This window comes from Equus asinus, chromosome 20, assembly GCF_041296235.1.
Source record: "Equus asinus isolate D_3611 breed Donkey chromosome 20, EquAss-T2T_v2, whole genome shotgun sequence".
NCBI classification, from domain to species: Eukaryota; Metazoa; Chordata; class Mammalia; order Perissodactyla; family Equidae; genus Equus; species Equus asinus.
In genome coordinates, this window is record NC_091809.1 from 26,963,908 (window position 1) to 26,981,306 (window position 17,399).

At 65.5% G+C, this 17,399-nt stretch overlaps 1 long non-coding RNA gene across 1 annotated transcript; it reads right to left on the bottom strand.

The window, feature by feature from the left end:
• Positions 1–1,134: 1,134 nt before the first annotated feature.
• LOC139041307 (uncharacterized) lies at positions 1,135–6,454 on the bottom strand. The gene is made up of 2 exons (XR_011496217.1): positions 6,360–6,454; positions 1,135–1,186 (listed from the first exon to the last, which is right to left on the bottom strand). It is a non-coding gene; the product is annotated as an uncharacterized lncRNA (long non-coding RNA).
• Between the last annotated feature and the right edge of the window lie 10,945 nt (positions 6,455–17,399).

Sequence of the window (17,399 nt, forward strand, 5' to 3'; positions counted from 1 at the left end):
TGGTACACGCAGCACAGACTCTGCCCCGGAGGGGTACGCGGGGCAGCCCGACCACCGGGGGCTTCACTCTGCATCCCCAGGCCCACTCCATCTGACAGCGGGCAGAGCCTCAACGTTCCTGCCGTGCCCTGGGCAGGCCTGAGGGCTGCACAGGCCTCCTGTGTCCTTTCTGGGCCCACAGGGACCTGTTCCCCACCCGAGTGCCAGAAGGGGGTCACAGCTCCTCCCCCAAGGCAGCTGCAGGACTCGGGGAGAAGGGCCAAGCCTGCTCAGGTCAGGCCAGCCTGGTTCCGGAAGCCCAGAGTTGGCATTTAACGGTCTGGGGGCCCGGGCAGCTTCCTGTTGAGTAACTGGCTGCTGGGAAGGGGCAGGCCTGGAGCGTGCCCCCACCAGACCTGGGAGAGGAGGGGCGAGGCTCCAGGCCCAGAGGGTCGTCCCGGCGGGGACACAGCTGGCTTCCCTTTTTCATGGAAGGGCCACCCACCCACCTGTCCGTCCTCCCTGGGAGCCCAGCCCAGCCATAGGTTGGACTGGGGGGGGGGGCCCCAAGTGCGGAGGTGGGGGAGGAGGCCTGCAGCAGACAGCTGGGTCCACCCACCCCATCCCGGGCCCCATGCCCCCCCAAGTCCCTCCTCCAGACACAGGCCTGGGTCCAGGTCCTCGTCTCCTTGCCCAGGCATCAGCCCACCCAAGGCGGGCGAGGGGCTGCAGGCTCCAAGGGGGCTTGACTCCTGTTCCTGCTGAACTGAGCCAGTCTGCACAAACCAACTGTGTTTCAGCTCAGTAGGCACGGGAGGCAGAGCCCGGGGAGGCACGGGGCAGCGGTGGCGCGGCGCGAGGCAGGGCGGAGTGCCGAGGAGGCAGGAGCCGGGGGGCGGAACTTAGCCACTGTGAACATGACTCGGTGTGGACCCTGCTCACAAGCAGCTAAGCCCTGCTCCCCAGGCCAGACGCAGGTGGTGGGGGCCTCTCTGCCAGCCCATCCCCATCCCCGGGCAGCGTCCTCGGTGGTGGTGGTGGTGGTGGTGATGGTGGTGGTGGTGGCGGCGGCCCCAGAGGCAGGGCACAGGGTCGGTTGGAAATCCCTGGCAATGTGATTTGTGACAAGCAGCAAATCCCATCCCCAGGAACCCCAGCCGGCCGTGGCAGAGGGGTGGGGGCACTGGGTGGGGCCAGCGGCTGGCACCTGGGGGGAGAGAGAGAGCAAAGGAGGCAATGAGATTTGAGGACGTCAGTCCTCCAGGTCCCGCCTGACGCCCCCCTCGGAGGTTTGCCAGGAAGCCCTCTCCGCATGTGCAGCCGCAGCTGGAGGGAGAGCGGGAACACCAGGCTGGATGCCCCCGCCCCGGCCGCACCCTGCCTCCCAGGCGCGGAGAGGCATGGGTGCCCCGAGGGTCCCTTTCAGCCAAGGAGGCTGCAGGAACTCCCAGAGCCAGGGCCGCCTTCCCCCCCCCCACCCTCCCACCCCCCCCCCCATTACGGAGCCCTGGGCAGCTAAATGGGGCCATAAGGAGAGGAAGCCGACGGGTGGCGGGCAGGCGGGTGAGGAAGTGATCTCACTCCAGCTGGCGCCACTTCCTAGAAGCCTGAAGGGCAGGAGGAAACCACCAACAGGGCCCCCCCCAACACACACACACACACACACACACACACACCCTCCCCCTGTGGCCCGGCTCCTCAGCGGCAGCCGGGACTCAGCCCGCACCCCAACAGGGCGGATGCTGGCAGCGGCGCCCAGCTCTTCCCCCAGCATGATGCCCCCAGAGCGCCGGACCCAGGCTTAGGATGTGGATCCCTGCTTGGCAGTTTCCCAAATGCCCTCCAAGCCTCAGTTTCCCCATCTGTCAAATGGAGCTCCAGGCCTCGCAGCACAGTGAGGACTGACCAACAGAGTGTGTGCTACTCAGCAAGCACGCCGTGCTGGGACCGCCTGCAGGATTTGTGGAGCTCGGTGCAGAATGAAAATGCAGGGCCCCTTGTTCACAAATTAAGAATTTCAAGACACAGGCTAGCCCCGAGGCCAAGTGGTCAAAGTTCCACGCACCCCACTCCGGCGGCCAGGGTTTGCGGGCCAGATCCCAGGCGCGGACCTACTCCACTCATCAGCCACACTGCAGAGTGGTCCCACATACAGAATAGAGGAAGACTGGCACTACATTGTAGCTCAGGGCTAATCTTCCTCAAGCAGAAAAAAGGAGGAAGATTGGCAATGGATGTTAGCTCAGGGTGAATCTTCCTCAGCAAAAAAAAAAAAAAAAAAAAAATTTCAAGACATTGACAGCAGAACATTCAACCAAGCTGCAGGTCCTTCTGAGCAGGAAAGCCCTGTGAACCGCCCAGGAAGCCAGCCCTGTGTTCAGGAAACAGAGGTCTCCCTTATGCACAGCCCTGTGGCTAGGAGATCCCAACTCTGGAGCCAGTTCAGTGGGATTTGAACCCCGGCTCTGCAGCTTCCTGGCTAGGTGACTCTGGGCAAGTCATGCAACCTCTCTGGGCCTCCGCTTCCCATCGGCAAAGCAGGGGTAATGTCATGGTAAGGATCCCATGAGTGATACGTGTAATTAGGACAGGGCCACACTGTCATCATGGACCAGGCAGAAACAGGAAGGATGGTGGATGTGAGGACACCACACACTGGTAGGGCCCCAGTGCCCGGATCTGGTGGCGCCCACACCGGTAGACAGGTGGAGAGAGATGTCCTGCCCTGTCCCCCATCCCTCACGCACACAGACACACAGACACACAGACACACACACACACACACACACACACACCTTCTTTCCCACCAGGCCCCAGCCCAGCCCCAGCCCCTCGGGGTCTGGGGGCACCACCGGGAGCAGCCGCAGCCCGCAGGGCAGCCAGCCTCCCTGGGCCGCCTCCGGAAGTGAGACAGCACATTCGTGTCCCAGGGACGAGAACGGGAAGGGCGGCCATTTGGCCAGGACCGTTTCCTGTGGGGTTTCCCCTGCACAGAGCCCCGGGCTGGGGCCAAGGCCACTCCCCGTCCCCCACAGGCACAAAGGGCCTGGGTCTCGCGGGACGGGGCACTGCCACGCAGGTGCCCGGGCGCCGGCCCCAGGACCGGCAGCGTGCCTCTCAGGCTCAGGGGCGACAGGGTCCAGGCAGGGCCCAGGCTCCTGGTGGCAGCATGGGGGAGGGGGTGCAGGGCCCGGCCTCGCGATGTGGGGATGCAGGGATGGGGCCCGAGTCTGCTCTGCAGACAGGGCGTGGAGGCATGAGACAGACACAGGCACGCAAGTTGCCCCCCCAGCCCCATGCTCCAAGAATGAATCAGGGGCAGCTTCCGCCGGGGGCGCCACCACCACCGCCCCCAAGCCTGGTCCCCAAATACTTTCCACCCTCTCAGGAGCAGCTGGGATCGGAAAATACCACGGGCTGCAGGCCCCGCCCTGCCCGCCGCCGCCCGCCCAGCCTGTCACTAACGCTTTGCCTAATGGGCCCAGACTCTCCGCAGAGGCTCCCGGGGCCGGCCCCGAGCCAGCCGCCAACCTGGGCTGCCCAGCCAAGGACTGCCTGACCACCGGCCCCCCGCCCCTCGCCTGACCACGTCGCAGCCCCCCGTGACAGCCGGCCCGAGGGCAGCCCTCGGAGGCTGGCCCCCGGGAGCAGGGAGGGAGGGCGCTGGCGAGTGGGGGGGCCCCCCCCCCGCTGCCCACCCAGGGCTGGGGGAAGGGGCAGGCCCAGGAAGGGGTGAGTAACTGAGGGCTGAATCACTTGTTATAAATAGGGGAACCGTGCAAGACACATCCCAGCCCCCAGTGTGCCCGGCCACGCCACACCACACTCCAACCCCTGCTGAAACTGTAGCCCTTCAGACCGGCCACGATTCCCAGGGGCCCCCGAGAACCCACACTGTGAGCCCTTCATGGAGGGGGGCCCCCCACCGCCTGGCCACCTCTGCCTTACCCTCAGATGGGTCCACGTCCTGGCCTGGCCTGGTTCTTTGGGGCCACTCGCCTCGAGGGCAGTCGCTGGCTTCTAGGCCCCATCGTCTGCCCTCACACCACGACAATTCCCAGGCCCAAAGCTCGGGGTCCCCGGGCTCCCCAAGGCATTCCCAGGGTGGGGGTGACCATGTCCTGAAATGGTGATGCCAGACCCAGGCCAGGGGGAGGCCGGAGGGCTTTAGCATCTCAGAAGTCAGCTCCCTGGCCCCTCACCCCCCGACCCCCGGGCCCAGACCACCCAGGCCTGCTCTGCCCAGGGCCACAGCTCAGTGACCACACCCAGGGTGGCGCCAGCTCCAGCACCCTGAGGCCAGGCGCTGCTGGAGCATGACTCAGCCGTGCCCAGCATGGCGGCGGCCGCCTCTGCCACACACACCCACGCCACTGCCCTCCTCGTCGGCCTTCCCAGGGGACCGGCCTTCCCAGACACACCTCTGCGCCCACCCAGGGTACCGATGGCAGGAGGTAGAGGGGCCAGGGAGCCCCAAAAGGGATCTGAAGGTGAGGGCCTGCCTGGAACAGGGCAGGGGATGGCTTCCCAATGCTCCCTCTTTACAGATGGAGAAACTGAGGCCCAGAGAGAAAGGCAGGCCCAAGGTCACGCAGCAAGCCTAAGAAAAGGCCAGGCCTGACCCTCACATAAAGTTGGGCAGGGCCAGCCCAGAGAGGACAGGCAGGCGTCTTCTTCGGACCACCCAGGGCTCCTGGCGGTTCTTCGCTGCAGACAGTCGCCCCCACCCAGCCTCCCGAGGCGAAGGGCACGCTCTGGAAAATACCTCAAGGTGTATGGAAGCGCCACCCAGCCCAGGGCAAGCAGGTCACCCCACTGTCCCCAGGGGGCCAGTTACCCTGAGGCGGCAGACGGGATGGGGTCTGCCCCGCAGCCACGGCCTGCGCAGGACATCTGGCCTCCACTTGCAACAGGCAGGGTGGGGACAGGGGTCCCTGGGAGGACCCCCGGAGCATCCACCTTCACTGTTTGTCTCCAGCAAGCAAGGGTCTGCGGAGGCCGGGAGGCTGGGCCAGCACAGACAGGCCCGACCCCCGGACACGCCCTGTCACGCATGTGCTCCGCGTGCCAGCCCCAGGCCAGGCCGGCAGCTATTTTGGGGCCCCCTCTAGGCCCACACACAAGGCCTGCCAGTTGGGGTCTTGAAGGAGCTCCCAGAGGACATCCTGCAAGGACAGAGAGCAACGGGTGCCCTCCTGGGCACTAGGACAGAGCTGGCACCAGGCCCCAGGGCCCGTGCCTTCCCAGGACAGACGGTGGCATGTGAACACATGCACACGGGCAGCCTGGGCAGGGCGTGTGGGCGAGTGGACAGGGTGTGTCCCACATCACCTCCCTTTGAGCCCGGACACCTGTCGGGTGCTGCCCTCCAGCTCGGGCTGGCATGGGCAGGGCCGTCAGGGGACACCCCTCATGCCAGGGGTCTCATAGTCCCCAGCCTCACCCTCAGACGCCACCGGTCATGGGCGGGCAGCTGGTTGGGGCTGGGGCAGAGAGGGGGCAGGTGACGGGCCGACTGCAGCCCTGAGGCATCCAGGAAGCCAGTGGGTCTGGGCCTGGCTGGGCTGCATGGGTGTCAGTGCAGGACGGGGCTGCGGTCAGTCTGGGGCTAGGACGGAGGGCTGGGGTGAGCTCAGGGCCCTTCCGCCCTCCTCCTGCAGCCCCAGAGCACCGACCCGCTACACAGGCCTGGGGAGTCAGCCCTCCAGGAATCTCCCCGACCAGGCCCATTCTATGAATGAGCCCTCCTCTCCGGGGCCAGGAGGGAGAACAGGGGTCCCCCGATGTCCCGCCAGCCCGGGCTGCACTGGCGGCCCACTGCCCCGCCTCCTCCATGGGAGGCCTTCCCGGGGCTCAGCGGCTGACATGTCAAGAACTTGAACCACTCTTGCCCTCCCCCATCCGCAGAACTCCGGCAGACCCTGAGCGCCCCTCCAGCCCAGCCCCCAGAGCCCAGACAGGCGCCCCCAGGGACCCAGGCACCCGCATATCCATCCCCTGACCCCAGCCTCCGGCACAGGCCCTCCCACCCTGCGCCCACTCCCTGCCCACTTTGACCTGCCCGGGGCGCGTCGGGACCCGCCCTCCCCACCGCGCTCTCCTGGGTCTCCCGGGGCGGGGGTTGTGCTTGGGGGGAGTCGGCGGGCCCCCGGGGAGGGGTAGAGGCCGGGCCGCGCTTCCCCCGCTCCGTAGGGGGCGCCCGGGACCCTGCGCGGTGCCCGCTGTCCCCCAGGACCGGCGGCGGCGCGCGGGGCGGCGCCCTCCCTCCGCTCGCCAGGGGCTGGGGACCCGCCGGGCGCACCCCCTCCGCCCACGAGTCCGGCGCGGAAAGTTGCGGCCGCCGCGGCGCCGCCGCCTCCCTCCCGGGCCCTCGGACTCACCCGCGGGGAGGGCGCCGCGCCGGGCCGGGCGGCGGGGACGAGGGGGCCCCCGGCGGGCCGGGGGCGCCGGGCGCGCTCCATCCCACTCACTGGCCGGCCCGCGGCGGGGCGCGATCGCCTTTAAAACCTCCCGGTCTCCTCCCCCGGGCCGGGCGCGGGGCGGGCGCGGGGCGGGGCGGGGCGCGCCGCCGTCATGTGCCCCCGGGCCGGCCCGCCCCCACTTTCTCTCGCCGGTCCCCCTACGCCGTCGTCGCGTCCCCGACTCTGCCCCAACTTTCTCCCTCCGAGTCCCGACTCCGCCTGGTCCCCAGACCCAGCCCGACTTCCCCCTTCGGGTCCTGGACTCCGGGTCCAGCCCCAGTTTTTAATCGAAGGCTCTCCGTGCTGGGGTAGGCGGGAGCAGGGGTCCCAATCCCCATCGCACCCCCAAACCCGTCTTGGCCTCAGTCCTGCCCCTGCGCGGGAAGAGAAACCCAGGAGGCCGTGGGCACAGGGAAGGGAGGTCGGGGGACGAGGTGCCCGACCCAGGACACACGGCCACTGTGCAGCCCCGTGGAAGGGTCTGGGCCTGGGTTTTGTGGGATCCTGCCAAACACAGTCCCCACTTCCAGTGCCTTCTTCAGCCTCAGGATGTCCCTCCTTTTATCCCACCCAACCCTGTCCTGCTGCCATTGAAGACTGTCTGAGCCTGGTCCAGGTGGTCCCTCGGTCTAGGTCCCCTCCTGGCTTAGGCTTCCTGGCATCCTTGTCCCCCACCACTGGGCCCCTGGGAAACTCCTGGAGGATCCCTGGGAGAGGGGCCTTCCTGGATCCCTCCCTCCTCCCCCAAGTGCATGTCTGTCCCGCCTCATCCTCCGCAGACCTCCCCTCCACCCTCCACCGGGAGGAACACGGCAGCATTGTTCCCCAGGACGGGCCCTGCCTTGGGGCCTGGCCCTGTGCCCAGGTGGGGGGCCGGGAACAAAACCCAGCAAAGGAGGGGCAGGGTGCCCTCTGCCGCCAAGCCAGCCTCCTTGGGCATGCCTGGCCGCCACTTGGCCCTCTCCAAGATGGGACGGGGGCCCTGGCCCCCAGACCACCACTAGCACCGGCACGCCACCGCCAGCGGGGGTCAGGAGCTGGAGGAGTCTTCCCAGACCTGTGTGGGCATTGCTTTAGGGTGATGGCTTTTCCTCACCCCCCCCCAACATTTTCAAAGTCACACAGTGGGCTGGGGGTCAGATTCTTCACCACCCACCTCCCAGGCAGGAAGAGTAATGCTGGGGTGGGGGGACCCAGCAGCAGGCCCAGGCAGGGAACTGGAGGGGCTGGTTGGACGCCTCTGAGTCACCTTGTACCCCAGAATTCCTCCAGAGTCCCCCATTTTCCCAGTTCAGCTCAGCCGGCTCCCCCTTGGATCTTGGTGGGGCTGGAGTGGGGGGGGGGGAGCCACGCCCAGCCACCATCCCACAGGACCAGCCTTAGGGGCTCCTGGGTCTTTCTTCTCTGCGGGGCCCAAGGGGCAGGCTGGCCCCGGCTGCAGGATCTGGCAGGTTGGGGCAGGAGGGGGCAGAGCCGCCCATGGGGCCCCTGGGGCAGATTTGGGGTAGCACAGAATTCCCCGACTCAGGGCGGGGCCCAGCAGGGGTGGGGCACTCGCCACATGACCTCCTGAGCAGCTATAAGCAGGAGAATGGAGTTCCCAGGGCCTGGGGTCTCCTGGTGGAGACACACACACACACACACACCTGTCACTCCGGAAGTACAAAGTAACCAGGTTATGACAGGGCACCCCTCCACGCTGCCCCTCCAGAAGGCTTCCTTCACCCCCAGAACCAGGCCTCCCCACCAGAACCACCCTCCTCCCATCGTCAGTCCAATGGGGCACACAGGGGAAACGCTTCCTCCATGCTGGCCTCCGGGGACACCAGTGCTGAGGTCCCTGAGCCTGTATAAGCCATCCCATCATTCCCATGCACGCGGCTCGAACCAGCCCAGCTCACATAACATCCCTCAGCCCAAGGCTGGAGGATCCTCCTGGTGCCCCCCGCCCTCTCTCTGGACCCCAGACACCTGCCCTCTGGTCCCGGGGTCCTGAGCCAGCCAGTTTACCCAGGGAGAGCAGCCAACCTGGCCAACCCAGCCTTTGTCACGACAGAGAGGAGTGAGGGAACAGGGCCAGGGTCAGGCCAGGTCAGTGGTCCAGTGGCACAGGGCACACACAGAAACATCCATCGAGGGCCCGCTGTGTGTCAGCGCTGTTCTGGGCACCGCGGACACAGCAGAGAGCAGGCAGAGAACATTGCCTGCCCTCGAGGGCCAATGTCTCGGGAGGAACGCACACAAGAGAGAGAGAGAGGTCTTGAGATATGTAGGGCGTTGGGTGGTACATGGTTGGGGGAGAAGAGGGGACAAAGGTGATGAGGAGTGAGGGGCTGGGGGGGCCAGGTCAGGAAAGGACCCTGAAGAGGAGGTGACGTTTGAACAAAGACATGTAGGAGGTGAGGGAGGAGCCCGGCAGACATCTGGAGGAAGAGAGTGCCAGGTTGCGGGGACAGCCAGTGCAAAGGCCCTGAGGCAGGGACATGCCTGGAGTATTTGAGAAACAGCGAGGAGACCAGTGTGTTGGACTGGGGAGGCGAGCACAGAGGAAGAACGGTGTTTAAACCTTTACTCCCCAACTTTCCAGCTGGGTATCTTTGGCCAAGCGATCGTGCCTTTCTGATCCCCAGTTTCTTTCAGTAGAATGGGCCTGAAAGCAGGGAGTTGGTCTTCGTTATGAGGCTCTGAGGTGAGAAGTGCGGCATCCGGCGGGGCCTGGTGGGGGGGTTGGAAGCTAGGTGACTGGGGGCACAGTTACACATAGCCATGCAGGCCTGGTGTGGGGGCTGGGTCGAGGGACCCTGACAGACCAGCTGCCCCGTGGGTCACCCTGGCTTGCACGCAGGGCCGCCTGCCGGGCCCCATGGCAACAGCGCACACAGAGACATCAAACAGGCTGTGCCGAGGAAGTCCCACGTCACTGCGGTTAGGTGGCTCCTCCCAGGCCGGCCGCGGCTGGCGGCTCTGCTCTCCTGCCAGTCAGGGCCCCTGCCTCCCGTCACCCGGCGACAGGCCCTGTTATGGACCTAGCCGGGATCCCACCACCTGCCTCCTCACTAGGGCACCAGCCACTCCCCACATCCGGGGAAGGACAGTATGTTGTGGCCCCAGTTTGCTGCCACTAACCCTTCCATTCACCGGCCCCAGCCCCGTCGGGAGTACCAGGAAAGCCCTGGCCCGGCACCCATAGTCCAGATCGGGCAGAGGGGCCCCAGGGATCTGTGGGGACCCCAGGGGGTGCCTGAAGTGGTGAGGCCAGGGTCCCATGGCGCTCAGGGGGCACTGGAGGGGTGAGTCAGACAGGAATAGACCCCAGGCCCGGCCCAGCCCCCACCCAGGGACTGAGTCACCACCCACCCAGCACCGGATGACATCAGGGCCTGGCCTGCCACCCGGACTTGGCATCGGGCCAAATGGGGGCGCCTTAGAGATGTCCCATGTGGCTGCCCTCTGGCCTCTGCCGGGCCGCCAGGCGCAGGGCTAAGGAGGAGCCCTCCTGGGGGGGGTCTCCCCCCAATCCCATCCCCCCTTTCCCGGGGATTTCGGGCCCCAGCCCCTCCGACGTCACTGGGGGTTGCTATGGCAACTGGCCGTAGTTCCCAAATAAAATTACCGCGGGCGGGTTAAGTTTCCTAGGAGGCAGCCGACGGGTAAACAATGGCTGTGACAGGCGGGGCCGGCTAGGGGCCGTCTCCCCACCCACCCCCATCCCCACTCCGCCGGGACCCGGGGGTCCCCAGGCGAGGAGCAGGGTCCCCCTCCCCTCCCGGGACCGAGAGCCCGCGAGCACCGAGGGGCCTGGCGCACAGATGGGGGACAGCGCGGCCATGAGCGGGCTGAGCGGGGGGATGGGGCGCGGGGGGACCCCGGAGGGAGGCGGGTGCGGGGAACAAAGGGGGACCTGAGGCGGGGGTCCCGCCCCCCGCACGGCCCACCCCCGCCGCGCGGCCGCCCGTCCAGCTGTGGCTGCTCCCAGCTGCCGGGCTCCCCACATCTGGCGGGTGCGCGCTCACTTCCTGTCGCCGCAGCTGCTTGGAGGGAGGTAAAAATAACCGTCCCCTGCTGCCTGCCGGCCGCCTGGCCGGGAGAGGAGCCCCCCGGGGCCGCGGAGAGGAGGGCGGCCGCCCGCGCTGCGCGAGGGGCTGCCAGCCTGCTGCATCGGGAAGGCCCCTACCTGGGCCACCGGGACCGCGGGAACCTCGTGTCCCAGCCCGCTGCCTGCCGGTGGAGGGCGAGGGGCCAGCCCTAAGGGCTCCTGGACTGTAACACGGGCCTGGGTTCTAGACCGGGGTCCCTCACTTACTGGCTGTAGAGGGAGGTCGCTAAAACACCCCCCCCCCTGCTTTCTGGGCCTCAGTTTACCTAAGGGTCAAATGGGGACGATGGGATCCACTTGGAAGTGCATTGGCTCTGCCCTTGTAGCTGTTATCTTTTCCCATCCCGGGGGCCCCAGAGGCCCTCAAGGGCTCTTGCCAGATAAAATACGGGACACCCAGTTAAATTTGATTCTCAGATAAACAGCAAATCATTTTGAGTATAAATATGTCCCATGCGATGTTCAGGACATACCTATACTAAAAAAAAAATTGACTTGTTCTGTATCTGAAAATCAAATTCAACTGGGTCTCCCATGGTTTTATTTGTTAAATCGGGCAGCCGTATCCCCAGCCACCTCGCCTTTGGCCTGCAGACACCGCCGCAGACCCTGGCCTGCTCTCCGTGCTCAAGCCTGGCACCTTCCAGCCGTCCTCCAGAAAGGCCTGTGTCATCCCATCACATGTGCCCTCCACCGTCCACTAAACAAAGTTCCTCCCTGGTCCCCACCTCGGCCACAAGGCCCCAGGTGTGGTCAGATCGCCACTTCTCTCCAACCTGACTTTCACACTCGCCTGCTTGACTTGCGAGCATCCTTCAAATCCTAAGCGTCACCTCCTCCAGGAAGCCTTCCTTGCCTTCCACATGACCCTCTGACTTGAGACTCCCCGGGAACCTGCACTCGTCTGCCTCCCCACTCAGACACTGCACGGACTGACTTGATCATTTGAGTCAAATGAACATTTCTTAAACGACACAAAGGTGACCCCTTGCCAGGCAGCAGGTCACTTCCCTGACAGAGGCCAGGTGGGGGCATGTGCTGCCCACCCCACCCTGGTGCTGGTACCCACTCTGTTCCCCTCCCCACAGGGTCTGGGGCCCTGGGCGGCCCTTCGTGCAGCCTTCTGAGGGCTCCCATGGGCAGCTTGGTGGGGACCTTCATGGGGTCCTGGACAGTCCAAAGGGAGGGAGGTGATGCTGGCTCCTGGGGAACCCTCTCCCTGGCCTCGGAGAGCCTGGCAGTCTGGGAGGGGGCCTGGCACAGCCTCTGGAGGGCACGGCCCTCCGTGGACAACCCCCAAGGAGCCATGGGGCCCCTACCGCACCCTTACACCTCCTGGCCACCTCCAGCTGGACTGTCACCCCCACGCTGGAGACTCCCACAGACAGGACCGCCACCAGGAGGGGGCATGTCTGGCTGGGAGGGGCCCGGGAGCCTAAGTCACCCTGACTGGGTTCAAGCTTGGTGCTCTGCCTTCTCTGGCAAAGAATTTTTCCTTTCTGGGACTCAGTTTCCCCATCTGTAAAATAGGAATTCATACCAGGGACCCATGCGAGGGCTATTGTGAACCTGAAATGAGTCGATATACACAGGCACGTAGGCGGTAGAACAGCCTGAAACACGGAACGTGCTCCTAAGGGTGAGCTCCTCTGACTGCGGGGCGCGCGCGGGACGGCGAAAGCCAAAATCCAGCCCCACAGCTCTCCGGACGCCCCCACCCCAGGCCGGCTCCCCAAGCCCCTCTCGGACAATGGTTTCGGCCCCTCGGGGCGCCACTCTGGCCCAACTCCTCAGGGGGTCCTGTCGCCGCTCGGCGAGCACCCTCGGCCAGCCCCTGACCCTCGCGCGCGCCCCCGGAGCATCAGGGGTGCCGGCTGGCTTGGGGCACACGTCGTCCGCCCTCCCGCCCCCACTGCACCGCACGCTCGTCTTCGCGCCCGCCGGGACTGCGGGGTCCCCAAGCCGGGTTGGGCCGTGGGGCGCGGGGCCGCGCGCGCGCCCAGCTGGCCGGAGGCTCGAACCCGCGGCCCGCGCGGCCGGGGCGGCCCCCGCGGCTGTTGCCGGGCGACGCGCTGTTTGTTGGCGGGGGCGGGGCGGGCGCGGTGACTCACCGCGGCGTGATGCGGGCGGGCGCGGCGCCCGCGGCCTGGCGCGCAGCCCGGCGGCTGGAGGGCCCGGCGGCTGGGCGCCCGGGGCTGCGCGGGGCCGCCCGGCGCCCGGCGGGCTCGGCCGGGCCTCTCACTCTCCCCCCGCCGCGGCTCTGCGCTCGCTGCCTCGGTTTGCTCACCGGGGAAATGGCGCGGCGTCGCTGGGATTGTTACTCAAGTCCGCCCGGCTCTGCTTTGATCGCCTGTCTTTGGGCAAACTCCCGTAAGCTCACCGAGCCTCAGTTCCCCATCTGCGAAAAGGAGGTAGCAAGAAGATGCCGTCTCTGGGAGGGTTTGAGGGTTGCATGGATCGATAGTGAGACAGTGGCTGGCACATCTCAGTACCAGGAGGGGTCTGCCCCACCCCAAGGAGGGTGGGAGTGTGGGAAGTTTTCTCCGTGGTCCTAGCCCTGTAGGGCAAGAAGGCCAGGTGGGAGCCCCTGGAGATGGGTGTGGGTCACAGGCCCAGGGTGGCCCGGCATGGAGGTGGCTGCAGAGGTCCGACCCCAGGCTAGAGCTGGCAGCACCTGCTGCAGGCGGCGGGAGAGGGGCCGGGCATGTGAGTCACTGCCCAGCAATGAGGCGTGAGTCACGCAGGGCGGGGTCCCCCGGCAGCCCCCCCAGGCACTCCCACAAAGGCCCTTTGAGAAGAGTTCCCCACTTCCCTCCCCCGCCCCTAGGCCCTGGGGGGGTGGGCAGCGGGGCCAAGGCCCTGCTGGGCTGCCCCAGGAGCCGGGCCTGGGCCTGGAGGCGCCGGCCGCTCCAGCCATGTCTGTAAAAAGTCACCATGGGCAGCCAGGCGTCCCCAGGGAGGGGGCTTTCAGGCTGCCTGAGTCACTTTGGGGACAGCAGAGGGTCACACGCACACAGCGGGCAAACTGACTCAGGCTGCTGGGCAGGGTGGGCAGGTCCAGGCCGGGGCCCTGGAATCAGGCTTCGGAGGAAACCCTGCCGAGCCCCGTGCTTCCCACCCAGGGTGCCCGCGCGGGGGCGACCGGGACCTCCGACAGGACAGATGGGTGCTGGGGGCCTCTGTGGCCTCACCTCCTCAGTTAACCACCCCTCTCCCAGGCTACCTCCTTGCCTCCACGGGGCCTTCTCCCCACCTTAGCTGTCCTTCCTGCGCTTGGCGTGGGAGGGTCACCGGGCAGGTCGAGGGCCAGGAGAGAGAGGCACTCACTCCGCTGGGATGCAGAATTTCCAGGGACACCAAAATACTCAGCAGGCGAGACTAAATATGTTTTATAAGAGCTTTATTGAGATAAAATTCACATACCATCCAGCTGACCTTCTCCAAGTGTACAATTCAGGGTGTTCAGTTTACTCGCAGAGTCGTGCGACCATCGCCACGACCATGTGAGAACATCTGCCTCACCCTAAAAAGCAGCCCGCTCCCCACGCCCCTCTGCCCTCCGTGGGGATGGACCCGCACGATGTGGCTCGTGCCCGGCTGCATTCCCGCTTCCAGGTCCCTTCCCGTGCGAGCACGCCTGGCTCCTTCCCCCGTTTGTGGCTGAATCACAGGCTGTATGGAGGGACCACACTTTCCAACCCGTTCACCAGCAGCTGATGGCCATTTGGGTCATTTCCACCCCGGGGTTCACATGAACGACGCTGCTCTGAGCATGTGTGGACCCTGTTTTATGTGGGAGATGAAACACGACTGGTGTGCAAGCTTCTTGAAGAGTAAAATGAATGCAAAAAAAATCCACGCTATGAAATATCAAAATGTCCACTAAAGACAGGATCCCATGGCTGGGGTTAGGGAGCCGAGGGGTGAGTCACCGGGGAAGGTCGGGTCCTGCCTGGACCTGCGCGCTCCAGCGAGGGCGCCGCTGGTCACGTGGCTCCCTGAACCGCCGCTAGTCCAAACTGAGATGTGTTGTAAGCAGAAATGTTTCCGAAAGGAATGTGGAATATCTCACGGACCATTTCTGTCTTGGTTGTGTGTTGAAACGACGGTGTTTAGGGTCGATCAGGTTCAATCGAATATATTATTAACATTTGTCTCACCTGGTTTTACTTTTCTTAATGTGGCTACTGGAAAATGTAAAAATTGCCCGCGTGGCAGCTGGCCTTGGGGCCGGCGGCCTGTCCCCCTTGGAGAGGGCCAGGCTGTGCTCACTGTCTGTCACCTCCTCTTCCGTTTACTTCTCCAGCGGCGGCCTGATCGCACCACAGCCAGGCATCCTGCTCAGGGCGCACTGTGCAGGACCTCTGTGTGGCATCTGTCACCTCTGCCCACATCCTCCTTGGCCCCAGGACACTGTGCACTCCCGTTGTGCCCCCCAGCCCCCAGACGTAGCTTTGGCCGTCACATATTGATGACCCCCTCGCTGAACATCCCCTTCTGGGCATCCCCCAGCGGGCCCCCTTCCCCCTCGGCTCCTCAGCCTCACCCTAGGCTGTCTCCGGGCCCTGTGGCCTCCCTTCCTACAGCTGTCCACTCCCACCTGTCCTAACGGACCCACATCTTCTCACCTGGACAGCCACTCTCGTCTCCCACCGGCCCCCTGCATCCGCCCTGTCCCCTGTGTGCATGGCCCGGTGCACGTGACCTCAGAGTCTTGCTTAACCCCTCCCAAGGACTCTGCTGTATCATGATTCAGGCTGTGGTTGCACAACTGTGTGCATTTGTCAACCCTCACAGAGCTGCAGAAAGGCTGAATTTTACTTTGCGTAAATTACACCTCAATAAACCTAACTAAAAATAAAAACCTCCAAGTCTTCCTGTCTTACTTAAATCCAAACTCCTCATTGGCCGTCAAGGCCCTGCAGGACCTCACCTCCTCCGGAAGCCTTCCCTGATGGCACCCCATCCTCCAGGCTGCCCCCCCGTGCCTCCCCTGGACTCTCTTGTGCTTCTGGCTCCCAGCCCTGAAACCCTTCATCACAACTGGCCAGCTCCGTGGCCGTCCCTGCTCCAGACGGTGGCAGGCAAGTACCATGTCTGTCTCATTCCCCGGCGTGCCAGGAACCTGGTGGTGAGCAACACTCAATGCAACGGATCCCCTCTGAGACTCTGGCCTGCAACAGAGATCAAGACGAGGCTCTCTGCCGGGGGTGGGCGGGGGGCGGACTCATGAGATGACAACGAGCAGGGAAGCACTGTGTTCGAAGGCGGCAGGGCCGCGGGAAGACAGAGCTGGGAAAAGCAAGGAGGTGCAGCTTTAAATGGGGGGTGAGGGAAGGTCTCACGGAGGAGGTGACATTTGGGCAGAAACCTGAAGGAGGTGTGGGAGGGAGCCATGTGGGTGTCTGGGGGAAAAGAGTCCCTGGCAGAGGGAACAGCCAGTACGAAGGCCTAGAGGCTGACTGTGCCCGGTGTGTCTGAGGAAGGGTGGGAGGCCGCTGCGGCTGGAGTGGAGCGAGCGAGGGAGGGAGTGGAGGAGGAGAGGCAGGGATGGGACAGGGCGGTGTGCGGGGCCACCGGGAGCACTTGGGCTTCTGCCCTGAGTGAAAATGGGAACCATGGAGGAATTCTGGGCAGGGGAGGGACGAGGTCTGCCTTGGGTGTTCACAGGCACCCTCTGGCTGCCCTGAGGAACAGACTGGGACTGCGCTGGTCCCAGAGGGATGAGGTGCCTGAGGGGGAAGGGTCCTCGGTGCATTGAGAAGGGACGGTTGCCGAAACGGACTGCATTTGTTAAGAAGGGTTTGGGCCCGAGCAGCTGGCAGGATGGACCTGCTGTTTCCGGATGGGGAAGATGGCTGGAGAAGCCGGTCCGTGGTCGAGGGAACCAGCTGCCAGCCCAGGGCCTTGGATGGCCAGGAGTGACCCTGCCCAGACTCCCGTGGGGCATGGAGGAAGGCGTTCTCAAGCCCAGGCCTCGCCTTCTCGAGCTTTCCTTCTGGCTGACTCCTGGGTGTGCAAGCTACACGCAGAGCAGGGCGCACTGGGGCAGCACCGGGACCCCCGCCCCGGGGCACCCACCCCGGCCACACCCTGGGGGGCCTGGGGCGGACAGGGCCCAGAAGGGCCCTGTAGTTCGCACGCCGCCTGGCCCACATCTGGGCCCCAGACGATACCCCGTGGGGCCGGGAGGTGACAGGGGTGGCAGAACCTCAGGGAGCGGTTCAGGAAGGGCGGCCGCTGAGTCACAGCCACGGGCCCCCTATGAGTCAGCACTGGCAGGGGCCCCAGGTCGGGGGCTGGGGGGGGGACATGAGGGCAGTTCCCACGCCCGGAGGAACTAGGCGGCAGGCCCTGGGGCTTCCCCACTGCCTCTCCCATCCTGTGATGGGCTCCAGGGGATACTCAGAGGACTCTGGGGGGACTGACCACTGGGCCGGCCTCCAGGACTCTCTCCTGGTCTGACCCAGCTCAGGAATGCAGAGGCCGCCCGCCCAGCAAACACGTTGCAGCAAGAAGGAGCAGAGCTAGACTCTGAGAGGGACCGAGTGCGAGGCAGGCACGTGGGGACGGCAGCTCTAGGGGGCTCTGCTTCAGACGGGCTCCGGCCTTCGGGGACGCTGCATTTTGGAACTGGGGGCTCCAGCCTGAGGAGGTCCAGGCAGAGGCCTCGGCTGCTGGGCAGAGTGGGGTGGGGTGGCTGAGCTCCATGCCCCCAACAGGGAGGGGCTTGGGTCTGCTGCCCCCTGCTGGGGGCCGCGGGAACCTCGCAGGCAGGGGAGCTGGCTGGAGCGCTCCTTCAGGCCGCCTGGAGGGAAGGAGACCAGCAAGGCCTGGCCGGGATCCGGGCTCTGCCGCTCCCA